Here is a 24,666-nt window from a genome sequence, read left to right as displayed (position 1 = left end):
TCTCAAAATTTTCAATTTGCGATACATGTGATACATTGCAATACTAAAAAACTTTAATGCGATGCTTTTAAAGATATGAACCTATTTTTCATACAAAGTATAGCAAGAGCAATTATATTGCAAGTTTTCTAAATTTTGCATTTTTTGCTTCTTTCGAGATAGTCAAGATAGTAATATTCAAGAAGACAACTTTTTCTTCTTGAAATAGTCAAGTTAGCAATCTTTGCTTCTTAAGATAGACAAGCTAGCAATCAAGTTTTGCATCTCCTTGACTTGTGCAAGCTAGCTATCTCCCCCTTTGTCATTGTCAAAAAGAAGGGAAAAACAATACAATCATGTAATTCATTTCCCTTTACTATATAATCTTCAAATCACGACAAGGGTAAATAACAAAGATAAAATTGATTGTCAAAAGACATATATCATTTTTGACAAATTTCTTCAATTGTAAATAGAAAACATGATATGAAACAATCTTGATTCAAAAGGAAAACTCAAGTTATAATTATCAAGATATCAAGTAGCGTATCATGGTTTACAAGAACAAGTTTCTTGTTAGTTAATAAAGAAAAGAATCATAGGAGAACAAAATCTCAATTCATGCATATAAAATCTTATGATTCACATTATATGCAATACATCACATACATCATCAAAATAAAAAGCTTAAGTATTGCATATATCATTCCAAATCATAAATATTTCAACTCATGATGGTATTAATTTGTCAAATTGTATCCTACCATGCATGATCATAACTTTTCATTTGTATGCATCAAAATAATATCAAGAGTATTTCATGCATAGTTTCATATCACCACATAAGGAATATCAAGAAGAAAATAATTGGGTGATTAGATAAACATTTCATGAATACAAGGAATTGTATAAAAATCATATCACGAAAAGATAATACCAAAAGACATGTTTTCTTTTGAAAAATCTCCTCTTAAATAATCAAAGGAAAATCTTAAGAGATCATGATATAGATAAAATTCATTCAATATTGTAGGAGAACAAGATATTATCTCAAGCATATAAAATTTCTCAATTCATTATGAATCATAAAAAGAATTATGGTTCCGAAAAATCATGATTCATTTAGGAAAATTTTCTCTTTAGTACACGATAAGAAGAAATATAGCAATGATATAAATCATAATTCATTTGGATAGTAGATGGAAAAAGAAGAAATATTGAGGATAAAATATCTCGATTTTTATAGAGTAAATCTCAAGTTATAAATCTCAAAAAATCAAGATAATGCTCATTCAAATTCAATTCATCAAATCAAGAATTTTCAAGAAAAATACTTTTATCTATTTAGTTGTTTCATATAAGCATGCCTTTGTCCTTTTTGTGCCAATATATATATATATATATATATATATATATATATATATATATATATATATATATATATATATATATATATATATATATATATATATATATATATATATATATATATATATATATATATATCATCAATCATTTAGGATCGAAAAATAAGTTTCTTCATAAAAACCATTAAGATCATTATGTATAACTTTTAAAATCTCATGCATAAAATGGTATCAAAACATTTAATATTTTCATTCCATCATTTGAATTGGTTTTATTGAACATAATTTTGAATGATTCTTATAGATAACTAAAACTTCTTTAGTTTTAATTTATACGATTGACTTTATCTTAGCATGCACAAATTTTGTTCATATGTCAAAATCATACATCATGTTTGAAAACCAAAGATAAGGTTAAAAAAAAACATCAAGCCTTTCATTCAAAAGCCATGCATCGTCATTGAAAATCAATATGAAAATCGTCAAAATATACATTCTTACTTCTCAAGCACATACATAAGATTAATCTTACTAGGTGTATAAGCATTAGATTTATATCTAACATTTTCTTGCATTAACATAACACATGCAATTTTCAAGAAAATTAATCCTAAACTAAATTAAAAATGACTCATGAAAGTATTATGTAATTTCGAAATAAATTAGGGGGATTTCGATTACCTCGTTGTTGAGAGTAGTTGAGGCATAGTTTGCCACCTCACCTTTCTTGATTTTCTCCACGGGTGCCTTCCTTTTCTTTGGCCTCTTCCTCCATTCAAGTTCATTATTTATTTTAGATTTTTGTTTAATGAACTTATTAAGAGTTAGTGTTCGAAGTTCAAGTTCATCATTGTCCTCATCACTTGAGTCATCGCTCAAGTGGTATTCATTTGTCCGAGGTTCCAAATCCTTCCTGTTCTTTGGAAGGTGGTTCAAGTGTTCATCATGTTCATCATGTGCATTGCACACCATTTCATATGTCATCAATGAGCCGATAAGTTCTTCAAGTGGAAAAATATTTAAATCTTTTGTTTCTTGTATTGCCATAACTTTTGATTCCCAAACTTTAGAAAGTGATCGTAAAACTTTACTAACAAGTTCAAAATTCGAGAAACATTTGCCAAGAGTTTGTAAACCATTGACGACATCCGTAAAACGGGTGTACATGTCACCAATGGTTTCGCTCGGCTTCATTTGAAAAAGCTCGAAATCATACATTAAAATGTTAACTTTCGAGTCTTTGACTCTACTAGTTCCCTCGTGTGTGATTTCAAGTGTTCGCCAAATATCAAAAGTCGTTTCGCACGTAGAAATCCGATTGAACTCATTTTTGTCTAAAGCGCAAAATAAGCCATTCATAGCCTTTGCGTTTAAAGAAAACATCTTCTTCTCCAAATCATTCCAATGGTTCATTGGGAGAGAAGACATTTCATATCCATTTTCGACCATGTGCCATAAATTTAAATCCAAAGAAAGTAAGAAAACTCTCATTCAAGTTTTCCAACAAGTGTAGTCCGATCCGTTAAACAACGGTGGACAAACAACCGATAAGCCCTCTTGAAAGCCATAAAGAGCCATTTCTATTTGGGTGTTAAACCAAAGTAGAAAAACGTGGCTCTGATACCAACTGTTAGGACCGGAGTGGCACTAAGAGGGGGGGGTGAATTAGTGCAATGGTAAAGTATGATAAACTTTCGACGATTTAAACACTTACGGAAACTTCGTACGATAAAAGCAACGTTTCGTTTGAAACCGTTTCGATTGCGTTTTTAACTTGAAGGCATATGTAAGAATGAAACAAAGAAGTAGAGCATCAAAGTGAAGATGGTTTGCAGTAATATAAATGACAATAAGATAAATGCAAACCAGAGAAGACGGTAGTTTATAGTGGTTCGGTCAATCGTGACCTACATCCACTCCTCCGATTCCTCTTCCGTCGAGGCCACCGGCATCCACTAATGATCTTCCTTTACTAGGCGAAGATCAACCTCCTTCTTACACCCCTCTTACAACCTCTTACAAGTGGTTCACCCTTTTACAAAGATTTCAAAGAAAAGAAAGGAGGTGAACACTCAAGCTATTGAAAACAAGACTTTTCCTAAAGCTTTTCTCAACTTCTAACTTCTCCAAAGGTTTTTGTTCTCAGTTGAGAATAGAGGGGTATTTATAGGCCTCAAGAGGATTCAAATTTGATCTCCAAAATTTGAATTCCCTTGAGTTCCCGAGGCTGGCGGTGCCACCGCTTGTCGACCGTTGCACTGGCGGTGCCACCGCCTGTCCGTGTCAGGCGCTGACAGTGCTTGGCGGTGCCACCGCCCAGCCCAAGCGGTGCTACCGCCCAGCTCTCGGGCACTGGGCGGTGCCACCGCCCAGCTCAGGCGGTGCTACCGCCTACAGTGTTTTCAGCCCAACTACAGTGTTTTCAGCCCAACTACAGTGTTTTCAGCCCACTAGTTGGGCTTCAATCTTGCCCCAAACTAGTCCGAACTTGGGCCCAATTGGCCCCTACTTGGGTTATAGGATTAACACCTAATTCTAACCCTAATTAACATGCTAACTACGAATTTAAAGATATTTTCTAAGCTATTACAAAGTCCGTAAGTCAAGACTTCTTCCGGCGAGCTTCCGGCGAACTTCCGACGGTCTTCCGATAAACTCTCGGAAACCATTCTGCGGACTCCCGGCAAGCTCCTAGACTTCACGATTTGATCTTGGCGAGTTCCAACGAGCTTCTTCGGCAAGCTCCGATCTCTCTCGGCGAGTTCCGGCAGCGTTCCCGACGAACCTTCGGACTTCCATCAAACTCTTGAACTCCCAACAAATCCTTCGCGCTTGACTCGGCACTTTGTTTCGCTTTATGTCTTCATCGTTATCGTAGTTAATCCTGCACACACAATCCAAAACTCTACTCCGATCTAGACAATTGTTACAACGCGAATCGACATTCCGTTGCCCGGCACGTCATTGGTTGGCACTTCGTCCGATTCTTCCGCGCATCATCCTCTCTTGTGGCTTGTTGCCCAATCGGTGGTTGACCTCCGCAACCCCGATATCCTTGGCTCAGTTCCGCTCTCCTTGGCCTGATGCCCGACGTCCGAAGCCTTCTGCCGTCCAATATCCTAACGTGATCTCCTCCAGCGCAACATCAATTCCTCTTGCGTCAACTGTCTAATCCTGATCGAGTAGACCTGCATCACTCAAAATGCAGTTAAACATCTAAACACAATCAATTAGTTTCATCATCAAAATCCGAGATTTAACAAGTTTCCCACTATTTTATCCAAATCATAAAGGAAGGTAAGCAACAAATTTTGCATGATAACCCTTTTGGATAAGCTAATATTTTTACTCTAGGGCTTTTTGGTTCTTAAGTTTCTTTCTTTTTTTATTATAAGAATAAAAAAATGAGAAAGAAGGAAAGAATCCATTAAAAACAAAATTTATGAAATGATTTAAACCAAGTCAAATTCAAAACAATAAATAAGTTTAATTAAATCATGCTTCAATTTTAGCAAAGAGACGAGATTCATGAAAAGGATCAAAATATCCATACGAAATCAAATCGCCATTCTTACAAGTAATCAAGATATCTAAACATTCATAAAAACTCTTCTTTTATGAGAAGAGTAAGGAAGAAGCATCGAATGAAGGATTAAAAATCCTCGAATAAAACTTCATAAATGAAATCCATTGCTCATTAAAAATTTACAAAAGTGAAATGATTAAGTGTATAAAAAATTATTAAGTGATGTAGTAAGGTTATGAAGCAAATTTGATACCAAGTTAAGAGGAAGATAAAGACAAAATAAATTCATGAAAGCTCCATCCATGAGATGGAATAAGAGGAAGATAGTTTGAAAGGAAATATAACAAACTCATGCATTTGGATAATTTAACATCCCTAATTATCTTCTAATAAAATCAAATTATTCTTCATTTAAAGGTTTTATAAAGATATCGGCTAATTGATATTTCATATCAATGAATTCTAAGATTACATTATGATTATTGAAATGATCTCGTCTAAAGTGATGCCTAATATCAATATGTTTAGTTCTAGAGTGTTGAATAGGATTTTTCGTTAAACATATTGCACTTGTGTTATCACATTTTATGAAAATATTCTTAAGATAAATTCTATAATCTTGTAATGTATTTTTTATCTATACAACTTATGCACAACATGCACTAGCCACTATGTATTTGGTTTCGGTTATAGATAGTGCAACCAAGTTTTATTTCTTAGAAGACTAAGAGACAAGTGCATGACCTAAGAATGGACATGTTAGATGTGCTTTTTCTATCTATTCTACATCCAGGAAAATCCACGTCAGCATAAGCAATTAAATCAAGCCCAGTTTGAATTAATATTCAAGTAATTTACGATTGCTACAAATTGCTTTACTTACCTACTACTCTCACTATATATACGAATGAGATTTTAAGTTATCTTTCCGATATGAAATCAATTTTAATTGAACGAAAGATTTTTGAACCGACGTTGATTTTATCCGTTGTACTAATTCATCCCCCCTCTTAGTGCTAACTCGATCCTAACAATTGGTATCGGAGCTTATTTTTCTTATTTGTTTTAACACCCAAGAGAAATGGCTCTTTTCGGCTTTCAAGAGGGTCACTGTATCATTCGTTCTCCTATGTTCAATGGGACGGATTACACTTATTGGAAAACTCAAATGAGAGTTTTCTTGCTTTTGTTGAATCTCGATTTATGGAATATTATTGAAAACGGATTTCAAAAGTCTTCTCTTCTAATGAACGATTGGAATGCTTTGGAGAAGAAGACTTGCTCTTTAAACACCAAAGCTATGAATGCTTTATTTTTTGCTTTGGATAAAACTGAATTCAATCGAGTTTCTATTTGCGAAATGACTTTTGACATTTGTCAAACAATTGAAATCACACACGAAGGCACTAGTAAAGTTAAAGATTTAAAAATTAATTTTTTGATGCATGATTTTGAATTATTTCGGATGGAACCAAGTGAGACCATTGAAGACATGTACACCTGGTTTATAGATGTCATCAATGGTCTAAAAATGCTTGGTAAAAGTTTTTCTAACTTTGAACTCGTTAACAAAATGTTGAGATCCCTTCCAAAGAGTTGGGATCCTAAAGTAATGGTCATTCAAGAGGCCAAAGATTTAAACTATTTTCCACTTGAAGAACTTATCGGGTCTTTAATGATCTATGAAATGAGTTATATGGCACATGTTGAACATGGTGAACTTGAGAACAACCTTCTAAAGAACAAGAAGGATTTGACAATTAGAATAAATGAAGACCACTCGAGCAAAAGCTCAAGTGATGATAACTTTTAACTTTTAACAATAAAGCTTAAGAAAATTTTAAAACAAGAATTAAAGAATAAAAATAAAGTTAAAAAGAAGACGTTGCTAAAAAAGAAGAAGTCACTCAAAACGACTTGGGAGGTAACCAAAACTCCCTTAGTTTATTTTAAAATAACTTGGTGCTTTTCATGAGTTTTTTTTTTAAATTAGTTAGTAGAAAAATAAAAAAAGGGGCAAAAAAATATCATGCTTCTCTTTCTAGTGTTTTTAAAAAATTAAAAAAAACTTGATCATTGCATCTTTTTATGATAAAGGAACAAAATATTAGATTTAAATCTAATACTTGTACACCTAATAAGATTAATACTACGTATATTTTTAAGAAGCAATAATGTGTATCTTGATGATTTCTGTATTGCTTTTCGATTTTGATTGAATATGCCTTATGTTCAATGAAACCATGCTTGATGAATATATTTTATGTTTAATGACGATTTTAAATCTTGCTAAAGGAGTTTGTATTTTGAAATTATGCATGATGATTTTTGTGATTTATGGCCTTTGTATGAAAGACTAAAGCATGAAATCAATCACAAAATTTGGAACTAAAAGAATTTTAGCTATTCTTTCTTATAGGAATCTATACGTTGCTTTCATTGAGTTTTTTGAAAAATGATTTTGATGATGATTTTGGATTTCTTTTCATATGATTCATTTTAATAATGAGATGATATATATGTTGAATCTCATATTTTGATGATAAAGTCATTTGTAATTTGTTTATGTTGAGTTCAGCCCATATGTGGGCATAGATAATTAGGCTTTTTGAGCCCAAATTGATAATTAAAAGCAAAAGAAAAGGGTTTACTGTGAGAGCGTAGTGAGTGAACTATTGTATCTCGGATTTTGATGATGAAGTCAATTGTCCTTTGTTATCTAATCCATATATTGAGATAAGTGTGTAAGATTAACTACGATGAAAGTAAGACATGCAGCAGGAGTTGAGCCGGAGTCAAAGACTAAGATCACGTTGGGAGTTCGAGAGCTCGACGGAAGTCCGGACGGTCGTCGAAGGTTCTGCGGGAACAAATCCGAGAAGTCCAGGAGCTTGCCAAAAGAAGCTCGTCGGAACTCGCCAATTGGATCATCACAAGTTCAAGAGTTTGCCGGAAGTCTGTTGGAGCATCGCTAGAGGTTCGTCGAATGTTCGTCGGAAGTTCGCCGGAATAAGCGATTGACGCACTAGAGCAAGCTGTAGTGAATGTCTTAAGAATTATCATAGTTAGCATGTAGATTAAGTAAGGAATGTGAGGTGATCTCATTAACTTAATATGGGGGTAATTGGGCCCTTGACAGACCCAAATTAGGCCGAATATATCAACCCATTCGGACCAGAATTCCTACTAAGCGGTGGCACCGCTAGGGTCGGTGGTGGCACCGCCCAGGAGAGGGTCTCCCAAGAAAGTTGGGCGGTGCAACCGCCCTAGGCAGGTGATGTCACCGCCTGGGCTCAGTCTCTAAGCGAGACTGGGCGGTGGCATCGCTAGGGCTCAGTCTTCGAGCGAGACTGGGCGGTGCAACCATCCTAGGCAAGCGGTGGCACCGCTAGGGCTCAGTCTCCGAGCGAGACTGGGCGGTGCAACCGCCCCTGTCAGGCGGTGGCACCGCTTAGAAGCTCAGTCTCCGAGCTGCCAGACGATTGTACCGCCACAGTTAGGAGGTGGTACCGCTAGGACCCCGAAAATCCGGGAAGAGACATATTTGAGCTCCAAATTCAAACTAGTTTGGGGCCTATATATACCCCACCCTTTCCTACATGAAAGGACATCGAAAATCCAATCTTACTCTGTGATTTTTAGAGCTCAAAAGTTTTGTAAAGGCTAGAAGTTCTCCTTCCTCTTTTTCCAAGTTTTGATCTTTCAAGAGAGGAGAGAAAAGTTTGTAAGGGTTGTCTCCTAAGCCCGTCAAAAGGAGTGAAACTGTAAAATGGTGGTTGGCCTTCGCCTATTGAAGGAAGGCCTCTAGTGGACATCGGTGTCCTCATTGGTGGAGGAAGCTAAAAGTGGATGTAGGTCAAGATTGATCGAACCACTCTAAATCTCGGTTTGCATTTACTTTGAGCATTTTATCTTTACTGCAAACCTCCTCAATAGCTTACTGCTTTCTGCTCTTTTACGAACTCACTTTCAAGTTAAGTTTCTGAAAATGGTTTTACGTCAGAAATCGGTTTTATCATATGAACATCATATTTCAGTTTGCGCTTATATTCTAATATCTATCTTAACTACAAACTTCCTGCCTTACTTTACTTCAAATACATTTCCGTAAGCTTTCAAAGTTATTATCTGCACGAAATGACTTTTACATCGGAATCGGATTTCAACGTACGAACGTAGTTTTAATCGTCGAATGTTTTCCACTGTACTAATTCACCCCCCCCTCTTAGTGCTCTTGATCATAACAATTGCTATCAGAGTGGGGTTAACTCTCAAATGGATGAAAACCCAAGAGAGATGGCATACGTCGGAAACCAAGAGGGCCACTCTATTACACGTCCACCCATGTTCAATGGGACGGACTACACCTATTGGAAGACCCGAATTAGGATCTTCCTTATTTCAATGGATTTTGAACTTTAGAATCTTGTCAAAAATGGATTTTCAAAGTCTTCTCTTCCAATGATTGATTGGAATGAATTGGAGAAGAAGACTTTCGCTCTTAATGCAAAGGCTATGAATGCCTTATTTTATGCGCTTGATAAAAATAAGTTCAATCATATTTCGGTTTGTGAAACCGCGTTTGATATTTGACATACACTCGAAGTGACTCACGAAGGCACAAGTAGAGTGAAAGAGTAAAAAATCAATCTTTTGATACACTCTTTCGAACTTTTTCGAATGAAACTGAGCTAGACTAATGGCGATATGTACACCCATTTCATGGATGTCATCAATGGTCTAAAAGGACTCGGCAAAAGTTTTTCGGATTTTGAGCTCGTAAATAAGATTCTAAGATCCCTTCCTAAGAGTTGGGACCCTAAAGTCACTGCTATTCAAGAGGCTAAAGATTTAAACAACTTCTCTCTTGAAGAACTAATCGGGTCATTAATGACCTATGAAATGACTTACAAGGCTCATGATGAGCAAGAAGACATCCTTCTAAAGAATAGGAAGGATATGATACTTAGAACTTTAGATGACCACTTGAGAGAAAACTCAAGTGATGAGAACTGTGACGATGACTTGGCACTTCTAACGAGAAAATTCAAAAAATTCATTAAGAGAAATAAGTTTAAAAGTGACACAAAAAATAAACTTGAACCCAAAAAGGACCAAGTTATTTCTTACGAATGCAAAAAGTCGGGACACTACAAAAGTGATTGTCCCCAAGCCAAGAAGAGAATATCAAAGAAGAAGGCGCTCAAAGCAACGTGGGATGACTCGAGCGCATCCGAAAAAGAGGAGTCCAACACCAAGCAAGTTGCTCATTACGCCTTAATGGCCATCGGAGAAGAGGTAACAAATTTAATTGATGCAGATTTATCATTTGATGAATTATTAAATGCCTTCCATGACTTATTTGATGAATATAAAACAATTAATAGAAAATATAAATTGCTGAAAAATAAGCATTATAGTCTAGTTAGCAATTTTGATAAATTAAAAACTGAATATCATGATAGTTTAGCTCAATGTGAAAAATGTCATGATCTAGAAACTCTCCAAAAGGAAAACTTGCTACTTAAAGACACCTTGAAGAAATTCGAGGTTGGTAGCAAGTCTTTGAACATGATCATTGCAAATAAGGGTCAAGTTCCCAAGAGAAGTGGAATCGGATTTGTGAGAAGTCCTCACCAAAATCCAACCACCTTCATAAAAGGTAATATCTTACATGTTCAACACCAAAGCAAATGCATCTTTTGTTGCAAACATGGACATAAAATGTATCATTGTCCATACAAGAAAATTAGTCTGAACAAACTGATTTGGGTTCCGAAAGGAACCATGATAAACTCTATGCAACATAATAAACAATGTAGATCAATTTTTGAGGCACCGAAAAGTAAATGGGTATCTAAAAAACACCCCTTCTTATAGAAACATACACCATCAAAATCTAGGAGCAAGAGATAATATCTCGCTTTTTGGGCACTCGAGATCCAAAAGAACACGTAATTCTCTTTAGCCTAAATAGTAAAAAGAGGATTAGAAAATTAATATTGCAGAGTGATACTAATACAATCCTATTTAATCCCTCAGATTTTGAAACTCATAATTCTCCCTTCATATACCCTCTGGATTTCTGAACTCGTCGAATTGATTTCTTCTTCGGATCCAAATATATCATTGACTTACGTCTTGCAAGCAAAGTTTGTCATAAACTTGCAAAACTTTCCAACTTGGATAATAAGTCTTGAACATGTCTAAAATTATGTATGACATTTAAAGTAGAGTATGCGCGTTATATGATCTATTTTGAACGTATGAAATTTCTCATCTTAAAATGGAAACTCTTTTATAATTATGAAAGTAAAGTTGATTGCTCCACAAATGAAACCTCTCCTCAAAGTTGAAAACATCTAAATCAGTCCATACAGCCCCCAAACAAGTGCTCGTCGCTTGTAGGCGGTGGCACCTCCCAATGGCGGTAGCACTACCGGCTGTCACGGGTTGCAAGTGTTGAATCTCGGATTTTGATAATGATGTCAATTGTCATTTGTTATCTAATCCATATGTTGAGATAAGTGTGCAGGATTAACTACAATAAAAGTAAGACATGCAGCAGGAGTTGTGCCGGAGTCAAGACTATGATCACGTTGGGAGTTCGAGAGCTCGACGGAAGTCCGGACGATCGTCGGAGGTTCTGCGAGAACAAATCCAAGAAGTCCAAGAGCTTGCGAAAGAAGATCATCGGAACTTGCCAAGTGGATTGTCGCAAGTTCAGGAGTTTGCCGGAAGTCCGTAGGAGCATCACCTTGGGTTCATCGAATGATCGACGGAAGCTCGCCAAAAGAAGTGATTGACGCACTAGAGCAAGTTGCAGTAAATGTCTTAAGAAATTCATAGTTAGCATGATGATTAATTTAGAAATGGGAGGTGATCCCATTAACTTAATCATGGGGCAATTGGGCCCTTGATAGACCCAAATTAGGCCGAATGGATCAGCCCATTCTGACCCAAATTACTTGGTCAGAGGTGGCACTACTTGGGTCGGTGGTGGCACCGCCCAGGGCTCAGTCTCCGAGCTATGGCTGGGCGATGCAACAACCTCTGACAGAGGTGAAACCGCCTAAGCTTGGTCTCCGAGCTCTGGCAGGAGGTGCAACCATCCCTGACAAGCAGTGGCACCACCCAGAGGCTCAGTCTTCGAGCTCTGCCAGGCGTTGCAACTGCCCTAGTCTGGCGATGCAATTGCCAGACCCCGGAATTCCGGGAGATGACAGTTTTAAGCTCGTAATTCAAACTGGTTTGGGGCCTATAAATGCCCCACTCTTTTAACATTGAAGGAGCAACAAAAAACTACCGAAATCCTGATCTTACTCTATGATTTTTAGAGCTCAAAAGTGTTGTTTGAGTTAAAAGTTCTCCTTCCTCTTTTCTTCCAAGTTTTGATCTATCAAGAGAGGAAAGAAAATTCTGTAAGGGTCGTCTCCTAAGCCGGTCAAAAGGAGTGAAACTATAAAAAGGTGGTTGGCCTTCACCTATTGAAGGAATGCCTCTAGTGGACGTTGGTGACCTTATCAGCGGAGGAAGCCAAAAGTAGATGTAGGTCAAGATTGACCGAACCACTCTAAATCTCGGTTTACATTTACTTTGAGCATATTATCTTTACTACAAACCTCAATAGCTTACTGTCTTCTGCGCATTTACGATCGTGTTTCAAAGTTTAGTATTTTCTGACTCGGCATTTAGACATAAATCAGTTTTATCGTACGAAAATCATATTTCAGTTTACGCTTACATTCTAATTTCCATCATAACTGCAAACTGCCTTCATAGACTTGCTTTAACTGCGTCTTGCTTGATCACAAGTTAAAGTGATTTACGAATCAGCTTTTCTACCGAAATCTCTCTTATCGTATGAACACAGGGTTAATCGTCGAAAGTTTTCCGTTGCACTAATTCAACCCCCCCCCCCCCCCCCTCTTAGTGCTCTTGATCCTAACAATTAGTATCAGAGCAGGGTTAACTCTCAAACGGGTTAAAACCCAAGAGAAGGGGTATACGCCGGAAACCGAGAGGGCCATTCTATTACAGATCTACCCATGTTCAATGGGACGAACTACACCTATTGGAAGACCCGAATTAGGATCTTCCTTATTTCAATGGATTTTAAACTTTGGAATCTTGTCGAAAATGGATTTTCGAAGTCTTCTCTTTCAATAATCGATTGGAATGAATTGGAGAAGAAGACTTTCGCTCTTAATGCAAAGGCTATGAATGTATTATTTTGTGAGCTTGATAAAAATGAGTTTAATCGTGTTTCGATTTATGAAACAATGTTTGATATTTGGCATACACTCGAAGTGACTCACGAAGGCATAAGTAGAGTGAAAGAGTCAAAAATCAATCTTTTGATACACTTTTTTGAACTTTTCCGAATGAAACCGAGCGAGACTATTAGCGAGATGTACACTTGTTTCATAAATGTCGTCAATGGTCTAAAAGGACTTGGGCAAAAGTTTTTCGGATCTTGAGCTCGTGAATAAGATTCTAAGATCCCTTCCTAAGAGTTGGGACCCTAAAGTCACTGCTATTCAAGAGGCTAAAGATTTAAACAACTTCCCTCTTGAAGAACTAATCGGGTCATTATTGACCTATGAAATGACATGCAAGGCTCATGAAGAGCAAGAAGACATCCTTCCAAAGAACTAGACGGATATAGCACTTAGAACTTTAGATGACCACTTGAGAGAATACTCGAGTGATTAGGACTGTGACGATGACTTGGCACTTCTAACAAGGAAATTTAAAAAATTCATTAAGAGAAACAAGTTTAAAAATGACACAGAAAATAAACTTGAACTAAAAAAGGACCAAGTTATTTGTTACGAGTGCAAAAAGCCGGGACACTACAAAAGTGATTGTCCCTAAGCCAAGAAGAGAACATCAAAGAAGAAGGCGCTCAAAGCAACGTGGGATGACTCGAGCGCGTCCGAAGAAGAGGAGTCCAACACCGAGCAAGATGCTCATTACGCCTTAATGGCCATCGGAGAGGAGGTAACAAATTTAATTGATACAGATTTATCATTTGATGAGATATTAAATGCCTTCCATAACTTATTTGATGATTGCAAGATTATTAGTAGAAAATACAAATTGCTAAAAAAGGAGCATGATAGTCTTACATGTAATTTCGATTAGTTAAAAACTGAATATCATGATAGTTTAGGTTCTTGTATAAAATGTCATGATCTAGAAACTATCCAAAACTAAAACTTGCTAATTAAGGACACCTTGAAAAAATTCGAGGTTGGTAGCAAGTCGTTGAACATGATCCTTATAAACAATGGTCACGTTCCCAAAAGTAGTGGAATCAGATTTATGAGAAATCCTCACCAAAATCCAACCACCTTCATAAAAGGCCCCATCCTACTTGTTTGACAACAAAGCAAATGCAACTTTTGTTGCAAACATGGACACAAAATGCATTATTGTCCATTCAAGATAATTAGTCTGAACAAATTAATTTGGGTTCCTAAAGGAACCATGATAAACTCTATGCAACATGATAAACAATATAGATCAGTTTTTGAGGCACCCAAAATTAAATGGGTACCTAAAAATTATCCTTTCTTGTAGAGACATACACCATCACAAGTTAGGAGCAAGAGATGGTACCTTGATAGTGGATGCTCAAGGCATATGACCGGAGATCCATCTCAATTCTCTAAGCTCAGTAGCATAGACGAAGGTTATGTTATCTTCGGAGACAACAACAAGAGTAAAATCATTGGCAAATGAACCATAGGTAACAAATCCAACTATATCATGAACTTACGTCTTGTAAGCAAAGTTTGTCATGAACTTGCAAAGCTTACCAACTTGAATAATCTGTCATAAACATGCATACGACATTTGAAGTAGAGTATGCACATCACTAGATCTATCTTGATCATGCAAAATTTCTCATCTTAAAATGAAAATTCTTACGTAATTACGTAAGTAAAGTTGACTGCTCCACAAATAAAAATTCTTCTCAAGTCAAAAACATTCAAATCAGACCACACAGTAGTCAAAACGAGTGCTCATTACCTACAAGCGGTGGCACCGCCGGCTGTCACAGGTTGCACCGCCCCAGCTAGTGGTGCAACCACCCGCAATCCTGCCCCCCCTTTTAAACCAAGCTAGGGCCGGTGGTGGAATCGACCCTAACTCACTCCCTTTCCCTCTTTACTCTTCCAAAGCTTCTCCACCACCATTTCTCCCCTCTTAGCATCCCAAATACTCCTCATTTCGAAGCAAAAGATCAACAATCTCTCATTCTCTTGAAGATCTTATGTATTCTCTAAGAAGCCTCTAAATTCTATTTTGATTCATTTACTCTTGCTCATTACTATCCTCTTAAATAACAATAGTTATGGGCTCTAGAAGATCCTCAAGGGACAAAGGGAAGAGGAGATTAGTGAAAGACTTTGATCTTACCCTTTTCGATTCAAAATATCATGCTGAAAAATTTTCCTCTTTCGAATTTAGAAGTGTCAATAAGGGAAAACATGTAGATTTAGATGAACTAAGAGACTTAGAGACAATCCAATGGTTTGCAAACCTAGATCTACTCCCTATTCTATAAATTAGTGAACCCATCTATCCAAGACTTGTTAAACTATTTTACAACAATCTATAAGTAGATGAAGAAGAAAGAATATCTACTTATCTCTTAGCACAACACATCTCCATTACGGATAAATTCATTTGCGACATGATAGGCTTTCCCATAAAAAATAGAGGACTTTATTTTAGAGGATCATGGGACAATGAAACAGTTGGGACAACATATGTTGAAGCCTTAGGAACAATTTTCGGTAATTCCAACTTAGTGATAGTTCCCAAAAGTTGTTAACATCTACTACCACTAAATACTAAAGTACTTCATCATATCCTAACTAGCATCATTCTCCCTAAACAATACCATCATGATGAAGTAAGTCAAATGGAATTAGGAACCATGTATTGGATCATGAAAGGACATAACATCTGTTTTGGATACCTTATCCAACAAAACATGATAGAACTATCTAAGAGAGACATGATGCTTCCATATGGTGGTATAATCACTAGAATACTTAAAGCTTACGATATTCTAATCCCACCCGATGAAGAAGTGATGAAAATAGATAGGTTTAGCATAGTAAACAAAAATCTATTTCACCAATTGAGATGTGTTTATAGAAACGGTAATTGGGTTAGAATGCCTAGAAGAATCGATCCCCCTCAACCTGAACTAGAACCCGAAACACCAATCTTTAGGTGTACTCAATCTCCTCCGATCTATCCCTTTGAGGAAACACATCCATTTGAGCAAGCTCCTACATCATCTATTGAAGACATTGGAATTCAGATGGACCGATTTGAACAAAGACAAGATCGGCTTGAACATCGACAATATCAAATCCTATCTGAACTGCAGCAAATTCATCAACAATTTGACTCTTTATTTAGGCACTTTAATTTTTCACCTCCTGAATAAGCTTGTATATGTGGACACAATCACCTCTTGTTGTAACAGTTACATTGTTATAAACTTTTTATGTTACCTTGATCACAATGTCTTGATGACTACTAATCTTTGATATGGTTTCTTGATGTATTAATTGGTGAAAATATGCAGGGTTACGTTGCTCAATCTCGTTACTCATTGTCGGATTTCATGTTGAAATTAAATGTTTCTATAATGCCTACTTTGAAAACCTTGTGTCTTGGTTTCCATGATAAATGTGATTTTAGAAAGTAATATAGCCATGAAATTGATGTGTCATTTCCATGATATTAATGTGACATAATATTACCATGTATTGCTATAATACTAAACATCAACTAGCTGATATTTTTGCAAAATCTCTAAGTTAAGAACAATTTGATTTCATAAGAAGAGAATTAGTAATGTTGATGTGTCCGAATGCATAAACTTGTTAAAATTATTATTCGGACTTTATTGATTGAATGATGAAATCATTTAATTACCATTACATGCCTAAAATAACATGTTGGAAATTAATACAAAAATTTCCATAACAATAAGCATGTCTTCATGATAGTATAGTCTTTTCCGATTGCATGAAAGTGTTAAATTAAATTTTCAGTTCCAATCGGATTTCATGAATACATTATTCTCTTTCGCACTTAATAAACATATGTCACATTTAGTTTTATTCACATCATTGATTTTTGCAAATAGAATCATCTAGCAAATACATATCTTTTAGACTTATCATGTGAAAAATATTCTCTTTAAGAAATAGATTTGATGATTCCTTCTTATAAAAGGAAGATATTTTTATATGCAAGGATTTGATTCACATAAATATCCTGATCCTTGTAAAGCATGTCTTAATATCCTATCGATTTGAACTTCATAAATGGCTTTCCTCCTTCATGTCATGTTTTTCTTGAGATGTTTGTATAATTTATATAGATAAATGACATGAACCTACTTATGACATCGCATATATATTTAAAAGTTGTTTATATTGTTCTCCTTTCTGTTGATGACAAAGGGAGAGAAATATATGAATTGATGCTATAAATGTGATAGAACCCTTGCAGATTCTAAACTGGGGGTTGATCTCTTTAGGGGATCGACCTCCTTGGAATTCTGCAGGTGTTAGAACCCTTGCAGATTCTGAACTTGGGGTTGATCTCTTTAGGGGATCGGCCTCCTTAGAACTCTATAGGGGTTCCTCCCTTCAAGTTGCTGCTCAAAGGATGCAGAAAAGATTCATCTATTGCTTATGAAAAGAGGAGGAATACATGGCTATTTATAGGGTTTCTAAACCCTAACTCATAATATGACTCATACTCAAGACTCCTTCTTCTAACCAACTCCTAATAGGACTTCTAATCAAGACTCCTATTTCTTTACAACTCCTAATTCATCTCTAAGAAACAATCTCCTAACCCTAGCCGACCTCTTCACCTTGTTAATAGGGGTCGGCTTAGGTAAGTTTTTCATGAATGTCCCTCTCAATTAGGACTCTTCTAGCTAGAGTCCTAACAGACCCGCCCTCTTTAAATCAGCCTTGTCCTCAAGGCTGAGATTCTATGAATTCAGGGAACCGAGTCTTCAGCTCCTCATATGGTTCCCATGTGGCGTCTTCAAGTGGTAGATTATTCCAATGCACTAGTACTTCAATAGAGGGATGTCGACGACGCATCATGATCCTACGATCGAGGATGGCTTGTGGTTGGGCTTGAATAACTCCATCCTCAGTTGCGTTGGGCAGTTGGATCTGGGATGACTCGTGTTCTCCCAACTTGGGCTTTAAGCATGATACGTGGAAGATAGGGTAAATTTTGGCATCCTCAGGTAATTTAAGTCTGTACACCATGGCTCCAATACGCTATGTGATCTGATAGGGCCCATAAAAACGTGAGGATAGCTTCATGGAGGCTCGAGTGTTGATAGAGAGTTGCTTGTATGGTTGTAGGCGAAGATAAACCCAATCTCCTACTGAAAATTCTCTTTCACTTCGTCGTGTGTCAGCTTGCTGCTTCATTCTGGCTTGAGCGGTAGAGAGATTATCTTTTAACAGTTGTAAGAGTTTGTCTCTATCAATCAATTCTTGGTCAACCTGATCTACCTTGGCTGAGCCAATTACATACCTTGGAATCACAAGGGCTGGTCGACCATATAATGCTTCATAAGGGGCACATTTTGTAGATGAATGATATGTAGTATTATATCACCATTCGGCCCAGGGTAGCCATTTTGCCCACTCTTTTGGTCGGTCGCTAGCGAAACACCGGAGGTACGTCTCTAAGCACCTATTTACCACTTTTGTCTAGCCGTTGATTTGTGGGTGATATGACATACTCCTTTTCAATTTAGTCCCCTACATATGGAATAACTTTGTCCAAAATCTGCTCGTGAAGATACAAGTAGAATTTATCATAAGCACAATTCGTCCCTTATAGTGTAATTCTTTTTAGTACCACTTGTAATGAGCCACGGAGCTTGGTGCTTCCTCCAAATTTTTTGTAATCTTACTATTCTCTAAATCTTCCTGCCATTCCATCTTAATATCCATAAGGAAGTCGCTGGCTGAAACTTTAGCTTGCTCGGGTAGCTGCGAAAGCGCATCTACAAGAACATTCTCTTTCCCCTTTTTGTAAGTTATTTTATAATCAAATCTAAGAAGTTTTGTTACCCATTTTTGCTGCTCAGGGGATGATATCTTTCGCTCCAAAAAGTACTTGAGGCTTTTATAGTCGGTTTTAATTTGAAATCGTCGACCAATCAAGTAGGGTTTCCACCTCGTTGCTGCGCGCACAATGGCGAGCATCTCCTTATCATATGTTGACTTATTTTGATGGGAGGGAGATAATGCCTTACTAGTGTATGCGAGTGGTCGACCATCTTGCATGAGAATGGCTCCAATTCCGACTCCAGATGCGTCGGCCTCAATAATAAAGGGTCGGTTGAAATATGGTAGTGTTAGCACTGGCGTCATCGTCATGGCTGCTTTAAGTTTGTCGAAGGCAGCGGAGGCTCTGTCTAACCATTGGAAAAAATCTTTTTTCAGTAAAGAAGTGAGTGGTGCACTGATCTTCCCATAGTCCTTAACAAATTTTCGGTAGTAGCCCGTTAGTCCAAGGAACCCCCGTAGTAATTTCACGTTTGTAGGTTTCGGCCAGCCTTGCATTGCCTCAATTTTTGCTAAGTCTATCGCCACTCCTTCTTCTGATATTATATGCCCAAGGTACTCTACTTTTTGCTGGAGAAAGCTGCACTTTGGTTGCTTGACAAAAAGAGTATTCTCCCGAAGGATCGTCAGAACAATCCGTAAATGCCGAATTTGGTGGTAATCGGATCGGAGGTCCAACTTTGTGAAGACTCGAGCTTCTTTTAATTCATCAAGAAGTTCATCCACCACTGGTATTGGGTACTTGTCCTTGACGGTGATGCTATTTAAAGCTCGGTAGTCGATGCACATCTGCCAAGTTTCGTCCTTCTTGCGTACAAGTAGCACTGGTGAGGAATAGGGGCTACAACTTGGCCGAATCACCCCTGTTTCAAGCATCTCTTTTACAATCCTTTCTATTTCATCCTTTTGGAAATGTAGATACTGATATCGCCGAGTATTTGCTGGAGGTTTGCCTGAAAGAATCGTTATATAATGATTATGCTGACGGGTAAGAGATAGGCTGTGTGGTTCGTCAAATATATCTAAAAATTCAGCAAGCAAAGGAAGTAGGTTTGGATATTCAAATTCTATTGGCTCTCCCTTAGTTTGCTGCTCAAGTTGTGCCAAAAAACCACTGTATGCTTTATGCAAAACCTTCTCCATTTGTTGTGTGCAAATTGTTGTTATGTCACCCCCACGTTTCCTGTGCAATGTCACCTGTTTCTCCTTACTGTAAAATTTCATAATTAGTTTCATAAAATTTCAGGAAATATCACCTAATGTCGTCAACCATTTAATTCTGAGCATGGCCTCATAATTGTAAAGAGGGAGAAGCAAGAAATCTGCAATTATCTCTTGGTTCTGCAGCAATAGTTTCTCTTGCGGGCGCCTACGATCATACTTCAAAATCCATCTATCGGCGATCTTAACGTTAAACCTGCTGCAATTCTCAATAGGTAAAGCCATCTGGACATTAACCTTACTATTTAGAAAGTTAATAGTACTGCTCGTGTCGATGAGAACAGTGATCGGTTGTTGTTTGAGAAGGCCTCCAACTTTCATCGTTTGCGGGTTTGAGTAGTCGGCTAGTGCATGTACCGTAACTTCAATCGATTGTGGCTCTTCTTCTGCATCTTTTTCTTCACGTTCAAGGCTCTCTTCTGAATGTTCAATGACTTTTTCTTCTATTGGTTCAATCATAAGAAATCTCCCTTTACTACAACGATGCTCACGGCTCCACGGCTCGTCACAATGCCAACATAACCCCTTCGCATATCGCTCCCAAAGCTCTTCTCCTATTAACCTCTTTGGTGTAGGGACTTGGTTGACAGTAGGGGGGGCTGAGGGCTTCAATATTACTGGTTGAGGAGTGACCCTAGTCCTCCGAGCTTCATGGTTCAATTGCTCCTCTTGATGTCGTGCGAAAGAGATGGCTGCCATAAGCGTATACGGTTGTCGCGCTTTAACTTCTCCTCGGATCTCCGGCTTCAAGCCCTCAATGAAGGTCCTCAATAGCTGTTTTTGAGACCAATCATGAGTTTGATTAGATAACCTTTCAAACCTAGTTTGGTACTCCTGAATGGTGGAGGTTTGTCGGATCTTTGCTAGTTGTCCGTCAATATTCTCGTAATCAGTTGGTCTGAAGCGGATCAGCAGTCTTTCTTTGAATTGTTGCCATGAAAGGACTCCATAAGTATGTTCAAACTAGTCAAACCACTGTATAGCATCCCCTTCAAGATATATAGCTACAATTTTTACCATAGATGCATATGCAATTTTGTGGTACCGAAAATATCGCTCCGCGCGCGAGATCCAACCAATTGGGTCTCCTTCTTCCCATCTAGGGAAGTCCACTCTCATGCATGGATAGTTGAGGTTGATCATAGGGCTTCCCCTCTCTTGGAAGTCATATCTTTGGGCTTGGTGTGATTGGGCAAAGCTCTCTCCTTGATGTGATTTCTTCGGGCTTAGTGGTCGGCCCAATCTAAGTTCGGTAAAGAGCATCTGAATCTTATCCTCCATTCGTGCCTCGAAGGCTTCGAATTTAGCATTGAATACCTCCTCAGATGTCATAGTATATGCCATCTAATCTGTGATATCAAGATCTCTCTTTTGTTGTCGGGTTAAAGGCATGTATTGGTTGAGAGAGGTGATGGTCGAAAGGGTTGGTAGATTGGTGGATGTAGGCTACGATTTAGGCTTGTTTTGTTGCTATTTTGGGTGCAAGTTGAGGGTGTGGTTTGGTAGAGTTTTAGGGCTATAGATAAAAGTTTTGGATCTATGGTAGATGATAGCAAAGGTTTGATAAAAATCAATCGAAGTTGCAGCAAGTATGTGCTGTCTTGTAAGAGTAGAATTGTTGTCGAAGAAACAACGGTTTCTCGACGTAATTCCCACCAAAAACGTGAGATAATTGAGGAGGGAATTGATAGCAAAATCATAATTTATATGACAGCAAGGATATCTAATTTAATCGAGAAAATTTCTGCAGTATAACAGCAAGGAAATTGGTGCAAGTTGCGATTGCAGAATTCTCGTCGAGAAATTTCAGCAGGTTACGACGAAAATTTGCAGCAACACAAAATCGTTTTTAGAGATGAATTTCTTTATAAATCAATCTTAGATGAAAGCCAAGATGATCTATGAAGTGTATAAGAAATTTCATTCAAAAAAGATTACAAATAGATGGGTTAAGGCAACAATATGCGGCTGAAATTTTCTGCAGCACAGATTTTTAAGTATAGTAGATTGGACGTAAAAGATCAGAGGTTTATATTTAGAATTATTTTATGAAACCAAAGGGAATATGCTATTCGGAAATGTCAAAGATGTCATAAAAATTTCGTAGATATTTGGATAGAAAAAACACAGTAGCAAGATCAAACAGACAGTGCTATACGGTTGGAATTCTGCAATGTATCTTTCATCGTAGAGATGAAAACTTTATGACGAAAAGTTTTTGCAGCAATATAGGAATAAATTTTTTTTGGGATTTTCAAATAAGGATAACTAAATTGCAGCAGCGGTAAGGTAGAAAACCAGAACCTGTTGCAATTCACGGGGAGATCAAAGGATGATCCGTGGTGGTGGAGATGATGGCGGAATTTGGCAACGATCTCTTAAGCAATTGTGGGAATTGCTTTGGGCGGTTGTGGAGGGTTGATGGAAGGGCAACGAGACGCCAAGAACGCTGCTCTGATACCAGGTGATAGAACCCTTGTAGATTCTAAACTGGGGGTTGATCTCTTTAGGGGATCGGCCTCCTTGGAATTCTATAGGGGTTCCTCCCTCCAAGTTGCTGCTCAAAGGCTTCAGAAAAGATTCATCTATTGCTTATGAAAAGAGGAGGAATACATGGCTATTTATAGGGTTTCTAAACCCTAACTCCTAATAGGACTCCTACTCAAGACTCCTACTCAAGACTCCTTCTAACTAACTCCTAATAGGACTTCTAATCAAAACTCCTATTTCTTTACAACTCCTAATTCATCTCTAAGAAACAATCTCCTAACCCTAGCCGGGCCTCTTCACCTTGTTAATAGGGGTCGGCTTAGGTAGGTTTTTCATGAATGTCCCTCTCAATTAGGACTCTTCTAGCTAGAGTCCTAACAAAATGTCATATTATGTTGAAAAAAGCAGATATATAAATTGATGCTATGATTATGCCATGCTTGCATCATAAAAAATATATGAATTAATGATAACTATGATTGTCATATTAGTAATATGCCATGTTTGCATCATGTTAAGATATCAAGAACATGCATCATAGTCCTACGTGTTGATATCTTACCATGTGATGAAATGCTATGATTGCTAAAATACTTGAAATGTGTGCATTATGTTTAGATATCAAAATCTTACTTCAAAATTTTACATGTTGATATCTTACCATATGATGAATTGCTATCATTACCATCATTCACATTTGAAATTTGAAAATGGATGTCAAGCCTTGACATCATACATCATTTTTAGAGAGATACATCATGATGGGAATCATGATGGGAGTATTAATAAGGTTAAATGATTTTAACTTATCAATATGTCTCTTGAATTCAAAGACTTTGAATTCAAGAATGACTTATCTCAATTATGGCACATAGATAGGGGGAGTTAAGGTTAACTCCATTATCAATTGATTGTCATCATAAAAAAGGAGGAGATTATTGAATCTCAGATTTTGATGATGACGTCAATTGTCATTTGTTATCTAATCCATATGTTGAGATAAGTGTGCAGGATTAACTATGATGAAAGTAAGACATGCAGCAGGAGTTGCACCGGAGTTAAGACTATGATCACGTTGGGAGTTCGATAGCTCGACGGAAGTCCGGACGGTCGTTGGAGGTTCTGCGGGAACAAATCCGAGAAGTCCAGGAGCTTGCCAAAGAATCTTGTCGGAACTTGCCAAGTGGATCGTCGCAAGTCCAGGAGTTTGCCGGAAGTCCGCAGGAGCATCACCGAGGGTTCATCGGATGATCGATGGAAGCTCGCCGGAAGAAGCGATTGATGCACCGGAGCAAGTTGCAGTAAATGTCTTAAAAATTTATGGTTAGCACGATGATTCAGTTAGAAATGGGAGTTGATCCCATTAACTTAATCTTGGGGCAATTGGGCCCTTGACAGACGCAAATTGGGCCGAATGGATCAGCCCATTCGGACCCAAATTACTTGGTCAGAGGTGGCACCGCCTGGGTCGGTGGTGGCACCGCCCAAGGCTCAGTCTCCGAGCTCTGGCTGGGCGATGTAACCGCCTCTAATAGAGGTGCAACCGCTTGAGCTCAGTCTCCGAGTTTGGTTGGGCGGTGCAACCGCCCCAATCAGGCAGTGGCACCACTTGAGCTCGATCTCTGAGCTCTAGCAGGAGGTGCAACCACCCCTGACAAGCGGTGGCACCGCCCATAGGCTCAGTCTTCGAGCTCTGTCAGGCGGTGCAACCGCCCTAGTCAGGTGGTGCAACTGCCAGACCCTAAAATTTGGGGAGATGACAGTTTTGAGCTTAGAATTCAAACTGATTTGGGGCCTATAAATATCCCACTCTTTAAGCAATGAAAGAGCAACAAAAAACCATCGACATCCTGATCTTACTCTGTGACTTTTAGAGCTCAAAAGTGTTGTTTGAGTTAAAAGTTCTCTTTCCTCTTTTCTTCCAAGTTTTGATCTA

The sequence above is a fragment of the Musa acuminata genome, chromosome BXJ2-8 (assembly GCF_036884655.1).
Source record: "Musa acuminata AAA Group cultivar baxijiao chromosome BXJ2-8, Cavendish_Baxijiao_AAA, whole genome shotgun sequence".
NCBI classification, from domain to species: Eukaryota; Viridiplantae; Streptophyta; class Magnoliopsida; order Zingiberales; family Musaceae; genus Musa; species Musa acuminata.
The sequence above is the reverse complement of the archived record's forward strand: the minus strand, read 5'-3'. Positions refer to the sequence as shown.